Here is an 18,350-nt window from a genome sequence, read left to right as displayed (position 1 = left end):
TCACTCACTCAGTCACCCAGTCACTCACTCACTCAATCAGTCACTCACTCACTCACTCAGTCACTCACACTCACTTCACTGACACTGACACACCCAACTCACTGACTCACTCACACACTCAGTCAGTCACCCCACTGCCCCACTCAGTCACCCACTCACTCACTCACTCACTCGACGTCACTCATTCAGTCACAGTCTATTCACTGAGTGAGTCAATCAGGGACCACTGACTAGTTAGTGAGACTCACTCACTCACTCACTCACTCACTCACTCACTCACTCACTCACTCACTCACTCACTCACTCACTCACATCAGTGAGTGTAGTGAGTGAAGTGCCATTTCCAACAGGGCTTGCCATTTCCAGCAGGTTTATTCTTAAAATGATAGTTAAATAAGTTGACCCTGTCAGTTCATTTAAAACATTCAAATAATAAACCCCCCAAAATCGGAATATGCTGTGTTTTAACATGACATTCTCTTTCCAATCAAATTCCTATAGATTACCGTATTTACTGTTCAAGTAAAACCCCAGATACTTCCATGGCCAGTGCTCTTCCTCCAATACATGGCTGAGAGATTGTCATTCAAGGGTGTCTTTGCTGTGAAATAGAGGGTAGTGAGAGCTATTGAGTGGAGAGATAGGGAGACTGTCCTCACTAACCTGCCACTCATATTGCACCCTTGCCCCAACACAGCATTATTTGTAAATAAGCACAAATCATTAACAGTTTTCTTCCATCACAAAAACCTAAAACTGGACTGATAAAGCTTTAGTTCCATTTCAATATATCTGTCCATTGCAGATTGTGCTGAAATAACTTAAGGTAAAATAACTAAACAAAAACCGAACCCTATTTAAGAGCCAGCGTGGATTATCAGTCTATCCATTAAACACAGTGGGCTGCCTTTGGCACGTGTCATTTTTTAGCTGTGCTTAAAAGCTGTGTTTATTCTTTGTGGCATATTTCTAGAGCATGTTTATCTCTACATGATTGTAAGCATGTTCTGAATTGTAAAGGCTGCTAACCCAATGCGGCTAAGGGTAGGGCTTGTTAATGTCATAATCTTCAGATCTTTCATTCACATTTATGCAGAGCTAAAAAAAAAAAAACAGTCATTCTTTTTTACTTTACTAATTGAAATGAGGTATTATTTAAATCAGCAGTTCTCAAACGTTTTTTAGTTCCCCCCTTCCCCCCCTTCTTGTATGTTGCCCTTCAACCAATGAATCAAGCAATGAGCCATCCTGACCTACTGGACTCACAGCTGCACAGTAACAGGAAAGACCCTGTGCTAACTAGTCACCCGCAGAGGCACACAGCGCCATCTAGAGGAGCTTCCAGCAGTAACATTAATTTCAGCTTCATTTGCTGAGATGCGCTCGTTAACTGTAAATTTAACTTCACTTTTTTTTCTTCATTATGTACCGCGTCCCCCTTTTGAGACAAACACTGATATAAATGTCATGATTTTTTGTTTGTAACTTTATAGTATCAAAGGTGTAAATGGTGCTGTTGGGTGCATTCATGTTAATAATTCCATCAATTTCAAATTTCATATCCTACGCAAAACTGATGTAAATATCAGCATTCATATCAGTTTCAACAGGAGACCAAATTTCTTTAAATTCAGATCTACCTGTGGGACAAAATGGATTGCCAGCATAGTGAATGAATATTAATCCATGAAAAGAATCATGGCTTCATATCTTGGTGAAAGAATCATGGGGTTCATATCTTGCTGAAAGACAAAAACAAATATTTTAAATAACCAAAAAACCAAAAGCAGCTGTACTTGTCTTTCATTTCACTTTATTCCGGCATAACTTATTTGCATTTGCATGAACATACACTGCAGCTATACAGCGCCTACTTTTCACATTTAGAGTACAAATTAAAAAAAATAAAAAAATAAAAATTAAGTTGTTTTATGGATGCTAGGATTTTCTTTGATTGCACATAGAAGTAATAATTACTCAAATGTTTTCTTGGGTCCAAGTCTTGATTGTGAACAACAATTACTAAATGCTTACGATAATGTATTAAATTTTAATAAAAATATTATATATATATATATATATATATATATATATATAATATATATATATATATATAATGAGAAAATCCAGGATCATTAATTACCTGTGTGTCTTCCAGGCGGTTTCACCCCTGCTGGGATGTCAGAGTAGATATCCTGACTTGGTGTCTGCAGCCCAGTGTAAATGTGTTGCATTTCCATAGCTAGTGAAGAGAGGAAGAGCTGCACATCTTCCTGAGAAGATTCTGAATTTCACAATCACATACTTTGACCAATCAGTGCAGGCTTGTTTTAAGATGTTTCCAGACCACCTCAGGAAGTGGTTTAAAACTGAAATACTGCTGTAAGGGCAGCGTGCATTGAAGCGCTACTGTGGTCGGGACATGTGTTTGTGGTCTTCTGCAGAAGTAACAAGCATGGCTGGATATAAATTAAAAATGAGATCCATCAGTAACATGAAAAACCAGGTCATTGTGACCTGCTTTACCTGACACCTTATTAAGACCTGCACACAGTATTGAGCTGGAAATATAGCTGCAATAATCACAGCCTTGACTTGACGTGTCATAGACAACAAGCTGGAGTGATGAATGCATCATTCAAGTTCACACCAAATCTCTCAGTGGGATTGACATCTGGGGATTGTGGTGTCCATGAACGATGCCTGAAGTCTCTGTCATGCTCCTCAAACCATTCTGGCACGGTGCATGGGTGCATTATCACCTGCATCAGGGCACCAGTGCAGCATTGTTGGTGCACTTGATCTGCAGCAGTGCTTAAGTGACCTACAGCATTTGTTCAGTGATCAAGAGATCCAGGATATAGCAGGAGGACATGCCCTACATCACGGAGATGCCAGATCCAATGGGGCCTACAGCTGCTAATAAAGAGGACAGAAAGGGTATATCCACTCTATGTAGATGCAAAAATGTACCTTCGACATACAGGCAGCAAACTGTGTGCCTCCATTTAGTCCCAGATTCAAAAAGGAAACAAAAAGCTGTTGGATGATGGTGAAAAACACACTTTTGAACTTTGGAACAGAAATGGCTTGGACTGATTATAATATAAATCGTATATATATTGAACAATAATTTGTTTCAATTGAACTGGTTCAGTCAAGGTGATAGTGGTGCAGCTGCTACAGATATGATCAATATTTCGATTCTTGTGAAAGAATAATATAATAATAATAATAATAATAATAATAATAATAATAATAATAATAATAATAATAATAATAATAAACACTTGCACAAGGATTTTTCCCATCTTTAGTCTCAGATTCAAATAAATGTATACAGTTTTAAAAGCGCTGTTTTGTACACCCATTTCACAGAGCGCATAGGGAGCGCTGTTATAATTGAGGACTGTGTGAGTGCTTATGTGACAACAAAATACAGTTAAAGACAGTTGAGCATTTACACATTATCAAACAACGAAACTAAAGGTTACTTCATCAAATTGCGAAATGGAAAATATCAAACAAGCAAAGATCGGAACAAAAAAGAAGAAATGGTTATTGCGGGTTTTGGGCAAATCACTGTGCTCAAATTGCGTAATGGAAAATACCAAACAAGCAACGAACGAAACAGATGACAACTGATTTAATAGCGATATAATCAAATTGGGAAATGTACGTGATAGAACGAAGTAAAGGCTGAGTCGAGTTTCTTGGTCATAGATAAATAATTTATTTGGACAAAACCCGGGTTTCTTTTCCCAGATTTCCTTTTTCAGATTGAATTGCTAAACCTCAAAGATTTATTTCGGATTTCTCTGTCAGCTAAATGTTGACTTGCCGAGTGTATAAATAAATAAATTTATTAAAGCATTTTCCATTCCAGATTTAATTGCCAAACTGATTTTAAATGTTGCATTTGTGACAAGCGTTTTCAATATTTATAAATTATATCTACAAGCTAAATTCTCTGGGTATATGCCGGGTGTAAATTTCATTGAGGTAGGCAAATGGGGTTGTTGCGTTGTGCGTATGGTAATTGTGACTTGTACTATATAATGTTTTTTTTTTTTTTTTTTTTTTTCTGTTTGTCCTTTAGACTGTGGATCGACTGGCTTTGAGAACAGGATGACTTCTTTTGTTTCATTAGCTGAACTTTTCCTTTTTATTTTTCTAGCAAGACATGCCTTCCATAGGAAAGTGGTGGTGTTTGCTGTTTGCTGTTGAGTCTCGGGAGGTAAAGCTTTAGTTCCATGGGGTACTTTGAGAACCTCGATCTGTAGCTCAGTTGTAATTGCCTTGTTTGAGACCTACTATCAACAAATGTGTCCTTAAAAAAAAATTGAGTAGATATCATCTCCCATACAGTATGATTATTACACTACTTTACACATTTTTTTTTTTTTTTCAAACAAATAGATGATTTATTTTAGTCTTTTGAAAAGTATTTTTTTGCAGGACATGTAGTAAAACAATGTTAGGTTTACACTTTGTACTTACCAGGCATGGAAAACGTTTTGCGCATAGGCCAGTTGATGCTAATGAAATGTTGCTAGGGGTGGTGGAGCAGAGTGGCAGAGCAGTTAACAAAGAAAACCAGGCTTCCATGGGGGGCACTTCCCATGTGGAGAGACAACAGGCAGCGAGATTTTTTTTTTTTGCTTGATTTCCATAAAAAGAACATAAGAACATAAGAAAGTTTACAAACGAGAGGAGGCCATTCTGCCTCATCTTGCTCGTTTGGTTGTTAGTAGCTTATTGATCCCAAAATCTCATCAAGCAGCTTCTTGAAGGATCCCAGGGTGTCAGCTTCAACAACATTACTGGGGAGTTGATTCCAGACCCTCACAATTCTCTATGTAAAAAAGTGCCTCCTATTTTCTGTTCTGAATGCCCCTTTGTCTAAACTCCATTTGTGACCCCTGGTCCTTGTTTCTTTTTTCAGGCTGAAAAAGTCTTTTGGGTCGACACTGTCAATACCTTTTAGAATTTTGAATGCTTGAATTAGGTCGCCACGTAGTCTTCTTTGTTCAAGACTGAACAGATTCAATTTTTTTAGCCTGTCTGCATATGACATGCCTTTTAAACCCGGAATAATTCTGGTCGCTCTTCTTTGCACTCTTTCTAGAGCAGCAATATCCTTTTTTATAGCGAGGTGACCAGAAAAGAACACAATATTCAAGATGAGGTCTTACTAATGCATTGTACAGTTTTAACATTACTTCCCTTGATTTAAATTCAACACTTTTCACAATGTATCCGAGCATCTTGTTAGCCTTTTTTATAGCTTCCCCACATTGTCTAGATGAAGACATTTCTGAGTCAACAAAAACTCCTAGGTCTTTTTCATAGATTCCTTCTCCAATTTCAGTATCTCCCATATGATATTTATAATGTACATTTTTATTTTTTAAATGCACAGTTAAGCCATGCATTGCAGAAAATGTAAAATGTATCCTGTATATTATTTTTGTCAGTGGAATATATGAATCTAGGGTCTGGAGTAAGAGTGTTTATTTTAGATTTAAGTCTAAATTCTGCTTAATCTTTTTTCTTTTTTTTAGAAAAAGAAATCCAGGCCTGTACCACAAAGGTGAGTATATGCAGTCTGAGGCTCATTTCAATTTCACATAAAACAGTCAATTTAACCAAAACTGTAGCATTGCTGTTCACTTCTTTTTTTAATAGGATTATCTCCCAAATAAAGGACTGCTGCAGGACTTGTATCTGTTCCAGGTACATGGCTAACATTGTAAAATTAGTTTCCTATTGAAAGCCATAGCAACATAATTCACAATGTAAAATAACTCAAATGCGTACATTGATAATGGTCTAAAATGGTTTGTTTTGACAGCTTCCGGAAGAAATTCTAGAAAAAATATTAACAGAGATGGTGCTGGAGGAGACAGATTTGAATCGGTCCTTAATATGTGAAAGATTCAGAGCTGTGTAGGGACACAGCGGTTTAGAAGACTGGGCCACTTTGCATGGCTTGACAGTAAGATTAGATTGATAATACTTTTCAATACTTCCACTGATTAAAAATACCCTCCTGTTGAGTAGAAGTTGTTTAAAAGTGAAAATCAACTATGTATTAGCGAGTTTAAGCAAGGCTTGTTTTGGCTCTTACAGGTGTACCAGGGAATTACCACAATTTAGTGCTATGTGTTGGTAATGATTCATGAATACTTATTTATTGATGCCTAATGATGATTCTTGCCTAACATAAACAATTTAATATGTATATATTTCCTACTTACAGGCATTTCAGATTGGACAGATTTGGAGAAAAAACATTTCTGTATTACAAGGAGTGTTTTATTTCCGAGTGCCTGCATTGCAGCATCACATTTAATAACATTCCAGCAGGTAGTAGTAAAAGAGGAATCCTCAGGGGCTTGTATAGTGACCAGTCTCTCATTGGGTACTGCTCACAGGACTGTGGCATGCAGTATGAAGATATAGGAAAGAGCCATGGTGACTCCCCAACAGACCTGGGACAAATGTAGTTCATTGAAAATAAAAACAGTTTCAACGGTTTAACTTGAAACCAAAAGTAAATACTACATCCAAACTGCATTATATATTTGTAATAAAGTTCTTTGCATGCAAGTTTGATCTCCTTGTTTGTTTTCATAGTACTTTTGACAGGAAAGCAGGACTTCAATCAAAACATAAATACGTGCTTTGAAATAATAAAAATAAAACAGAACTGTGAATGAATGACTGTGTTAACATCTACTTTGTCAGGGACAAGAAGGTTTTCATTTTCTGATTCCCTCCCCCCTGAGGCCTTCATTACCTGATTTGAATTAATTTGCTTAATTGGACAGGCTTAACCCTTTTATTTGGTCTTAAGCAGTTGGAGATTTACAGGGAGCTACACAAACCTGCTGGACTGACTGTGACTCATAGGAGCACCAGTCCATCACTGGCCAACTCTCACAAGCATGCACACAGAGGGCAATTTAGAGTGACCAGTCAACCTGACCATTATGAGGGGAGGAAACCGTTGTGCCTGGAGAAAACCAACACAGACACGGGGAGAACATGCAAAACTCCCCCGTGAAACCGAATTCAAAACCTGGGAACCCTGAACTAGACTGTGACCGGCAGCCGCGATAACCATTGCGCCACAAACTATTAACTTGTAATATACCTGATAAATCATATGAAGCAAAGAATTCCTCGCTCAATCAAGTTCTTCGTTAAGCCCACCAGTGGTTACAAAAATCTTAATATTTCTTAGCAGACCCCGTATCCAATACAAAACTGTTGACAATGTTAATAGTGTTAATATTATGAAGTTAATCGGTAAAATATTGTCCCCATTTATATAGTTGGGTTTTTACTGGAGCGTTCTAGGTAAAGTGCCTTGCTCAAGGGTACAGCAGCAGTCCTCCCCCCCCGGATTGAACTCACAAACCTTGCACCTGTTCGTAATTGTCTGTCTGATTTGTATCTGCACTGCACTCACCACTTTGATTCAGGTCCATATTCATAAAGTATTTTTAACTAAAATAAATAAAAAATAAACACTTGGAACTGCGTATAGGGACTGTTAAATTAGACAAAAAGGTAAATGGGTTATAAATGTGGCCCTACAGTGTTTTCTGCAGATATCTTGAAAAGCCTGTGAGTCAGGGAAATTTAGTATTGTACAGAAAAAACTTTTTTTATGGGTATTATTGATTCAGGCAAGTTGCTTATATATTTAACCCTTCTATATGCCTTGTTTTCATCAGGCATTGAGGTTCTACTTAAACATTTACAACTGCAAATTAAAAGGTTTAATTATTTTTCCTCAAGTTTAATGTAGAAAACTAAAAATAGCTTCTGTAAAGTGTTAAGAAAAAAATCAAAAGCCTACTTTTTACTACTTGTTTCCAGCAACAGAATCTGACTCTTAATGAAGTGTGCGGAGGGTTGCAAGACTTGGCTAGTAAATGGAATACATCTCTGATCAATACATGTTTCTGGTTGGCTGTCCTAAGGAGTATAGAGCTTGGCATTACCCGGGTTATTTTTACCTTGACAGATTTCACCACTCTGTTAACTGTAATAACTACAATTAAACTAATAACTAGGACTAAAATACAAAACTTATAACTTAAAAAAAACACTGCTCCAGCCATCATCAGAGACTTTTTAAAGCAAATGTTTCCTGAAAACATGTTTGGAGTCATTAACATCTGAACAAGCTGTAGCACAACCGATTGAAAATGAAAAGAACAATAATAATAAATGAACAAACACAAGAGGAATGTCATGTTCAAGCACTTCTTTTATTCTCTAATAGAACCAGGGGAGGCTCGGGAGGATGAGTAGATGGTTTAAGCTCCCCCACTCCCCAGGTTGATAGTTTGTGTACCTTGAGTCTTACCAGATCTGAACATACCCAAGGCACAGAATGTCTACACAGACTAGTTCACATCAAATGAGTTGCTGAGGAACAAGAAGGGGTCAGTGGGTTCTTAACCCAGTCCCAACAGGACCAGGGGGTTTTTGGCTGCAGGTCGACTCTTCTATTAGAAAAAAAGTCAAGAGAGCAGGAAAACAGCCAGGATTATTTTACCAGCAGGCATCTTGCAATGGTGTTGTCGTGTGGGGTGTGTAATGTATGTATGATACAGTATTGTATAATATATGTATAGTATAATTATATAATATATAATATATTCTATATATATAAACATTAGGTATATATAATAGTAATTTTTAGTTATGTATTCCTCTTACCATGTACCAAAAATGCATATATTCTATGACCCTAGGGACCTTACAATACTTCCTGAAAGTTTTTTTGAAAAATGTTGATATTTGGTCAAATTACAAGACATTGTTTAAGCTCAGTGATTACAATGACATCATACATGCTTATTCTCAGGGTCTTTATAAGCAATAAAGGACACTGCTCTCGATTATTTTCTCAAAATAAATATTTATAAATAAAGTAGTTACTCATTTCATTATTATCAGTAATAAGGAAAAAAAAGTATCGTACCCGACCGAAATCTTTTATAAATGTTGTAAAGGTTTGTTTCATGATATACACAAAAACATGACAATTATATTAAACATTTTATTTTAAGTTTATACATCAAGATTTACAGTGTTTCACTTTTTTTTTTTTTTATTCGTTCCCTAAACAAGTTCCTGTGATGTTTTGTTTCTGCTTTTGTCTCTGCAGGGCTGCTGTAAACTGTCTCCGCCCTTTAGTGTATCAGATAATACAAATTTGCAATAACTGATTATGATCAGATAGGGACGTCGGCAGTATCTCAGCATTGTATATTGCAGAGGAGAGAGAATTCGTTGCAAAAACAAAGTCAATCCGAGAAAAAGATTTATATCATCTCAATGGGAAAAAAAAGTGTATTCTCTAGCAGATGGGTTAATCACATGCCAGATAAACAATACCCAAATCCAAGACAAATTTCTGTAGTGTAGATGACGGTAGGTGTGTGAGCTACCTTGGTCGAGATTCTGACACAAAACTACCAGTGTACCCTTGTTCTTAATATCAGCGAAAGAGCAGCCACAGCTTAAAAATATTTATCAGCGACTGTGGGGATGTCTTGTTGTTTAAGGTTCAAATCCCAGCTCAGCCACTGAACTCACTTAACCTGAGCAAGTCAACGAACCGCCTTGTGGGATGGTGAGATGTTGTTGTAAGCGACTCTGCATAGTTCACACACCCTTATCTCGAATCTTGTAAAGCGATGTGTGATGGTGGTCCACTATGAAAGGAGGCTACATAAAACTAATATTGATTATATATTATTTCTTTATACAGAACAGATGATTGGTCTATCCAAACAGGCCGAGTGTTTGGTAGGAGAATTTAAACCTTGCACATTCCAGAACAGGACAGATATACTAGTCATGGAAAATATGAACACAACATCGTGTGAATAAAGCAGTTACAGAAAAAACCTGAAGAATACATACAAGTGGTATAGGGTTAACCCTCACAAGGTCCTTCCCTCCCCATTCCATAAAATAGCCCCCCGGATCAACACTCCCCTCCCATAGAAGAGACCCACCCCACAAAAACAAGTCTATAGCACTAGAAAATAAAAATCCAATACTCCTCACCCCAAACGGCATCTATCGTGACCCTGGTAAACAGGGGAAGCAAAGCTCTGTTCCCATCCTGCCCTCACGCCCCCCCCCCTGCCCCCCTCCGATGTCGTCAGTAGATTCCGGCCGAGTGAAAGGATCCAAGGACTGGTGGGATGATCAGCAGAGACCGAGGCGTCGCACATCGGAGCCGACCTTTTTCATCACATCAGGTTGTATCTCACCAGCAGGAAAGGAAGAAAAAGAGGCGAGATCATTCTGGGAGACCGAAAGAGCCCAGGAAGGCTTTTGAGGCACCTGGGGACTGGAACAGGCGAACCGCAGAGTTGTGGCTGATCTTAAGAGCCAAACGTCTGCAGACCATGGACGTGCGCAAAAGTAACAGCCCGAGAGAAAGACTTACGGCGCCGAGATGTGAAGTTACTATAATCTGCGAAGAACTTGAGTTCCTTGGCAGCGGAATGAGGTGTCCTCCCTGGCTGCTTGAAGGATAGCCTGATGGTCTGAATATCTTAAAGACTGGAAATGAGTGTGTCTTTTGTTTCGATGTGGTCAGAGTAAATACGGATTGGGACCAATCAGAGTTGAGAACCACGCCAGAAGTGATCTGGTCAAAAAGTCTACGGTGTCAGCAACCTTCTCACCCTCTTTCAAATCGATCAGACGAAGATTACTGTGTCGATTTCTATCTTCCAGATCTGCCGTCTTAGCCTCAAACTGGTCGATCTTGGTCTCATGAATCGCTATAGCCCTCCTGTTGCTATCTACTTGGTTGTGAAGAGTAGCAAAAGCCTTTTTTTTCCCACCATTCTTACAGTTCAGACATCAATTTGTTTATATAAAAGAGAGATAGCAAGGGGAGGTGAATTAAACCCTTCCAGAGCAAAATAAGCAGGGGGAGGAGAGAAGAAAAAACCCTAAGCTGCCATTGCTCTCACAGGTCACATGATCCCCTGTGCAATTTATTTACTAATACACACATTCTGCTCAGTGGATGGTCTGTGTGCAGTAAATATGAATGTATGATACCTCCTCATAATATGACGTTTTTTGCTGGCCCATGAACAAGACAGTTGCCAGAAATGAAATATGTTAAAACTACACCCATGCTTTTGTGTCAAAGCTCTTGCATTGGTATTTATTTATCTAGAATAAAAGGTAAATAAATCCAGATATTTCCTTGCTGCATATTCCCGCTCCCAGACACTGACTGCATGGACAGCTGAATGAGTGAAAAGTCCCATTGAACGTGCTCTTTAAGGTTTCTCTCCTGAGTGAATTCGTTGGTGTTTTTTCAGCTCTCTTGAATCTCTGAAACTCTTCCCACAGTCAGAGCAGTGATACGGTTTCTCTCCTGTGTGAATTCGCCGGTGTGACAAATGACTGACTTTGAGAAATGAAAGGGTGACTGAAACTCTTCCCACAGTCAGAGCAGCAAAACGGTTTCTCTCCTGTGTGAATTCGCTGGTGTGTTTTCAGGTCTCCTGACTGACTGAAACTTTTCCCACAGTTAGCCAAAGGCACCCATACGGTTTCTCTCCTGTGTGAATTCGCTGGTGTTTTGTCAGGTCTCCTAAATGCCTGAAACTCTTCCCACATTCAGTACAGAGATACGGTTTCTCTCCAGTGTGAATTCTCTGGTGATTCTGAAAGCTTCCCGAATGTCTGAAACTCTTCCCACAGTCAGAGCAGACATATAGTTTTTTCCCGCAAGAGGCTCAAGACTGGTCTCAGCCTTTGAGAAGATATGGGAAAAAACTCTTCCCACAGTCAGCACAGTAATACTGTTTCTCTCCCGTGTGAATTCGCTGGTGAGCTTTCAGGTTTCCCAGTTGACTGAAACTCTTCCCACAGTCAGAACAACAATATGGTTTCTCTCCTGTGTGAATTTGCTGGTGTGTTTTCAGGTTTTTCTGAGTGACTGAAACTCTTCCCGCAGTCAGAGCAGCGATACGGTTTCTCACCTCTGTGAATTCTCTGGTGTGTCTGAAGGCTCTGCTTAACACGGAAACTCTTGCCACAGTCAGTGCAGCAATATGGTTTCTGTCCTGTGTGAATTCGCAGATGTGCTTTCAGGACTCCTCGGTTTCTAAAACTGTTTCCACAGTCAGAGCAGCGATACGGTTTCTCTCCTGTGTGAATTCGCTGGTGTGCTTCAAGGTGTGCCGACTGACTGAAACTCTTCCCACAGTCAGAGCAGCGATATGGTTTCTCTCCTGTGTGAATTCTTGGTGTATTTTCAGGGTGTCTACCTCTAAAAATCTCCCACAGTGGAATGGCAGTTGATACGGTTTCTCTCCTGTGTGAATTCGCTGGTGTGCTTTCAGGGCTCCTGAATGATTGAAACTCTTCCCACAGTCAGAGCAGGTGATACGGTTTCTCTCCAGTGTGAATTCGCTGGTGTGATTTCAGGTTTCCCGATTGACTGAAACACTTCCCACAGTCGGAGCAGAGATACGGTTTCACTCCTGTGTGAATTCGCTGGTGTTTTTTAAAATGCCATGTAACTGGGTAACACCTTTCCCACAGTCAGGATATTCTCCAGCGCCTGTCCTCGCTTTAGCTGCTGGACTGGAATCTGGAAATTATGAACAGGAAAGAAAGTAAGAGGGGCTGAAGGCTTAGGGCAGGTGGCTAGGTAGTGGAGTGGATTAAAGCATGTTAATTTCAGCTGTGGGAGCTTGCACTGGGTTACATCAGTTTACATCAGTTTTAAAAATAAATAAGTAAATAAAACTTAAAGCCTTTATGTGTAAAAGCAAAGCCGGTCATACGGGAGCGTTCAAGCACACTGTAGTGCGCGTTTAGAATCTTACGTTTACAGTGTCGATTGCATGACCCCAGTGAGTGGGCGGGCGGTATGACGTATTCTGACTTTATATGACGAATACTGACCATACTTGAAAACGGCGGGAAGAGAAGCAGTAAGCCTCGGGCAACGAGAGAGTTCACTCTCAGGAGAGTTTACAGGCTGCGATGGTTTTTTGTGTGGATTGACTCCCGCTGGCGTACAGGCTCCAGCTCAGGGATGTTTGGTTTCAAGTCCTCGGATTCTTGCTTCCCTGGTTCCATGTGGTCAAACTCAACTGATGAGAGACAGCTGTGAGACAACAGTTAAAGGTCTGGCCCGTCTTCCGGGGGTCTTCTTGTTTAACAGGAAGGGGTTCTTCTGTCTGGGGGATCTCCAATTCATTGTGCTCAGCTTTAATCTCAGAGACCTCTGACTGACTGCTGTCACACTGCATCTCACAGAGCTCCTGTTTAATTGGGAGGGAAGCCAGCCCAGAGAAGTCCACTGTAAAGGGGACAAGTTCAGGGAACTCCTCTTTAATTAGGACAGATTCCATCTTCACTCTGGATTCTGTTTAGTAGCTGCCAAAAAAATAAAACATATCTAATTAGTTTTATAACCGTTACACAGGGGCTCTATGTAGCATTGATATTTCTTTTGTATCTTTTCGTAGGTTTTGTGACTTCATAGACCTATCTGCGATGTACCAAAGTCATTTTCACTCCTGTAACTTAGTCCCTGCTAGGTTAGTTATGACTGTTCCTTTCAAACTACTTTCGAATCCACGCAACGAATCTCATACAATACTGAAGATTCATTAAGAACATAAGAACAACATAAGAAAGTTTACAAACGAGAGGAGGCCATTCGGCCCATCTTGCTCGTTTGGTTGTTAGTAGCTTATTGATCCCAAAATCTCATCAAGCAGCTTCTTGAAGGATCCCAGGGTGTCAGCTTCAACAACATTACTGGGGAGTTGATTCCAGACCCTCACAATTCTCTGTGTAAAAAAGTGTCTCCTATTTTCTGTTCTGAATGCCCCTTTGTCTAATCTCCATTTGTGACCCCTGGTCCTTGTTTCTTTTTTCAGGCTGAAAAAGTCCCTTGGGTCGACACTGTCAATACCTTTTAGAATTTTGAATGCTTGAATTAGGTCGCCACGTAGTCTTCTTTGTTCAAGACTGAACAGATTCAATTCTTTTAGCCTGTCTGCATATGACATGCCTTTTAAGCCCGGAATAATTCTGGTCGCTCTTCTTTGCACTCTTTCTAGAGCAGCAATATCTTTTTTATAGCGAGGTGACCAGAACTGAACACAATATTCAAGATGAGGTCTTACTAGTGCATTGTACAGTTTTAACATTACTTCCCTTGATTTAAATTCAACACTTTTCACAATGTATCCGAGCATCTTGTTAGCCTTTTTTATAGCTTCCCCACATTGTCTAGATGAAGACATTTCTGAGTCAACAAAAACTCCTAGGTCTTTCATAGATTCCTTCTCCAATTTCAGTATCTCCCATATGATATTTATAATGTACATTTTTATTTCCTGCGTGCAGTACCTTACACTTTTCTCTATTAAATGTCATTTGCCATGTGTCTGCCCAGTTCTGAATCTTGTCTAGATCATTTTGAATGACCTTTGCTGCTGCAACAGTGTTTGCCACTCCTCCTACTTTTGTGTCGTCTGCAAATTTAACAAGTTTGCTTACTATACCAGAATCTAAATCATTAATGTAGATTAGGAATAGCAGAGGACCTAATACTGATCCCTGTGGTACACCATTGGTTACCACACTCCATTCTGAGGTTTTTCCTCTAATCAGTACTTTCTGTTTTCTACATGTTAACCACTCCCTAATCCATGTACATGTGTTTCCTTGAATCCCAACTGCGTTCAGTTTGAGAATTAATCTTTTGTGCGGGACTTTGTCAAAAGCTTTCTGGAAATCTAAATAAACCATGTCATATGCTTTGCAATTATCCTTATGGATGTTGCATCCTCAAAAAAATCAAGCAAGTTAGTTAGACACGATCTCAATTTCCTAAAACCATGCTGACTGTCTCACAGTACCCTGTTACCATATAGGTAATATTCCATATAATATATCATTACATGTTGAAACCAAAAATGTTATTAATACGCATACGCCTCTCACTAGAGTAGATTCACCCTGCTTGCTTGCATGTGAGACAAGTGCTCTCATTTAAAAGTTGATGACTAACGTAAACTTTTAGGAGTTTACAAAGGTAAGAAAAGCAATAAATTTTATGCGTGAATCTATATGATATCTATTTTATACGACTCTATCTATCTATTTATATATATATATATATATATATATGATATATATATATATATATAATATATATATATATATACACACACACACACACACACTGTAACATATTAACACACACCACACTACAAAGGCAATGAAATGTAATCATGTTTATTTGATAAGTGACCCTTTGGCAGCTGTGGGATAGATAACGAGATGCTGATAACTCCAGCAAGCTCATTAATCCAGCAGTATTGAAACACTGAGCTGCTCGCTACATTCACCCAATTCACAAAGTACGTGATCAGATATAACCTACGTGTGTCACAATGCATTGCTTGTTTGTTCCTGCGTTATGTTCTCAGAAAGCAAAGATTAACTTTGTAATATCTAGGTTCGAAATTCACGACAACTAAACGTGCTCCCAATTACACATTGGGGCAAAACGTGTATTGTTGCATGAATGAAGGATTACATTGCAACTGTGGATGAAGGAGTGCCTCACCATACAATTATTTCAGGTGTGGTATGTATGCTATTGTCACACAAATCTTCTGAGCAATTACAGGAATGAAGCAGCAGTTTAAATGGAATCTCATCAGTTCATGTGGAATGAAATACTTCATGTGCCTGTCTGTGACTGTGTACTCGCCGCCCCAGGACAGTTTGGTATTATTTAAAATGAAGAGCAGACAAAGCTGTCCACCATCACTGTTGTTATCTGTATTTATAATATCACGTGAGAATTGACTGATTAATTGATTAATTTATTACTAATCTGGAGACATGTATAAAAACCTGCAGCTCGGGCTGATCAGAGCTGCAACCATAAAGCAAGACAGTAAGAACTGAAACTAAAAAGAAGATAACAATTGCCAGGCGTGCTGACTTTTCACCAGCATGACACTTGATTTATTTAGCGGTCAGTTTATTTTGTGTTTTGTCAGTCTTTTGGCCAACAAGCTGTTCTACTCGAAAAGAATACGTTTCACGAAACAAGTTCTTTAAAGAAATAAAATTTTGCACTTCAGTGCTTTCGTTTACCAATGGGGGAGTCGTGACGACAGTTGTCCACAGTCTTCCGGTCTGAAAAAGGGGCACCAGGACAGCCCATGGTCATTGTCGGTTACATCACAAAAAAGGTTTTTGTAGTAGATTTACTAATTGCAATTCAGCTATACAATAAGAAATGATTAAGACGTTTCAATTACTTTTTTTATAGACTTTATATTGATGTGTAATTTAAAGTGGAATTGAAAAATAACTGGGAATAAAATTTCTGCCGGTATGCCTCACTATGATTTAATTAAAAAGGTCACACAAAATCCTTAAATTTCGCCATAGTTTTGTGATGAACGCACAGTATACTAATTATTAAATTAGGGACCTTGTGTTTGGATTGAAAAAAAAAAGGATCAAACACACCGGGCGTTGTCACCGGGACTTTGAGATTAGAAGGACTTTGGTTCAAGGAATGCTCGAGACTAAAGGTGTTCATGCGGTTCTATCAAGATGATCTGCACTTGAACAAATCTCTAACGAATTGCTAACTGAAAGGGATGTGGCGACCAGATATTGTTAAATCTGGGTAAATGTGACATTAACGTTGACTGGACACCGTCGTTTTTTTTTTTTGATGACCAGGTTTAGACACGGTTGTAAATTAAACAGGTCGATGTTTAAGGGTATTCCATGTTCTCCCGACCAATTAAGGTTCAGTGAAAAAAAAATTAAATGTGTGTTGATGGGAATATAGTCCTCGTCTTTTTATTTACTTACTGTCACAGAGGCAAAGTATGTCGCCTAGTTTCAAGATCGTCGGACGTCTGAGGATTTTATCTGGAAGTGGGACCATGTACATGTATACATAGACTTAAAGAATAAGTATTGTTTTAAATACAAAGGCACAAAACAGAAACTATTAAAATAATTAATCTTTTATACAACAATAACCATTTCTCAGTTATTGTACTTAAAGACACTGAAACCAGAAGAACATCTGAATACTGTGGCATAATTAAGAAAGACAATCAAAATACATCTAAAGCAGTACAAATAAACGTTTGTAAGTACAGTTTATCTCTAATTTTATACTGATGCTGCTCTAGAGTTTGCTTTCTGTCGTATGGGCCCAGCTTTACATGGTTTTATGTGATTGGTCATATCTGTCTTCTGTACATAAATAAATAAGTCCTAGTTTTAATTATGGTGCCTAAGTTTTTCGTATCTGTGCAAAAAGCAGTGATTGATTAAAGGGCTCAAATATTTTGGGCTGCTGTTTTTTTATGTATCCTATTCTGTGTAATTCCATGTAACCTATTTGAAAGTACTCTAATCGTATTATAAGCATGAGATTAGGTTGAAAGTATGTGTAAGTTAGTTGCTTTTCTGAGCCTAAGACTCCCACTTGATCTCGTCAACCTAATTTCCTTAATCAACTGTTCGTGAACTGGAATGAGGAGGTCTCCTTCGCTATTTACCAATCTATAAATATAGTTAATCATCATGTTGTAATGTCATCTGACTTCTTTACAGTAGGACTGAAGAAAAAACATATAACTAACTGTAACCAATATTGAAGAAAAGCTTGTGACTGAGTGTTTAAAATGTTCCGATGATTATAAGTATAATTTCCAGCAGATAACGATGGAAGAGTGTCTAATGAACCAGAGGAGACACCACAATCTGTAGAATGAATTAAAGAATACAGATACATATGAAGAAGTTAAAAGCAATAGGATCAATAAATCGGTAAAAGAGGTTGAGGAAATTGCAGAGAGACTATACAATAAAGGCATTATATCAAAAGAATTAAAAAAATACATGCAGCCACATAATGCAAGAACAGGCCTAGCAAGAGGAAATCCTAAAACGCACAAAGAAAATCACTCTATGAGAATGATAGTCAGCACGATTGATAATCCAACACACATAATAGCTGAAATAGCAGACAAACAACTTCGGTCACACGTTGAGAAATTACCAAGATATGTTAAGGATACAACACAATTTTTAAAAAGACTTGAATCTCTAAAGCACAACCTTCCAGAGAATACAATTTTATTTTGCATGGATGTAAAATCATTGTACCCAAGTGTCCCTCGTAAAGAAACTTTAGAAGCTTGTCAAAAAGCACTAGATAATAGACTAATAGTCGTTATGATGTCGTTTCGTTATGATTGTGATCCACG

At 38.5% G+C, this 18,350-nt stretch overlaps 1 pseudogene; it reads right to left on the bottom strand.

Annotated features, from left to right (window-relative positions):
• Positions 1-10,154: 10,154 nt before the first annotated feature.
• Positions 10,155-16,279, bottom strand: LOC121305634 (annotated as a pseudogene).
• Between the last annotated feature and the right edge of the window lie 2,071 nt (positions 16,280-18,350).

This window comes from Polyodon spathula, chromosome 44 (assembly GCF_017654505.1).
Source record: "Polyodon spathula isolate WHYD16114869_AA chromosome 44, ASM1765450v1, whole genome shotgun sequence".
NCBI lineage: Eukaryota > Metazoa > Chordata > Actinopteri > Acipenseriformes > Polyodontidae > Polyodon > Polyodon spathula.
Note: the sequence above shows the minus strand (reverse complement) of the source record. Positions and strands in the feature narration are given on the sequence as shown.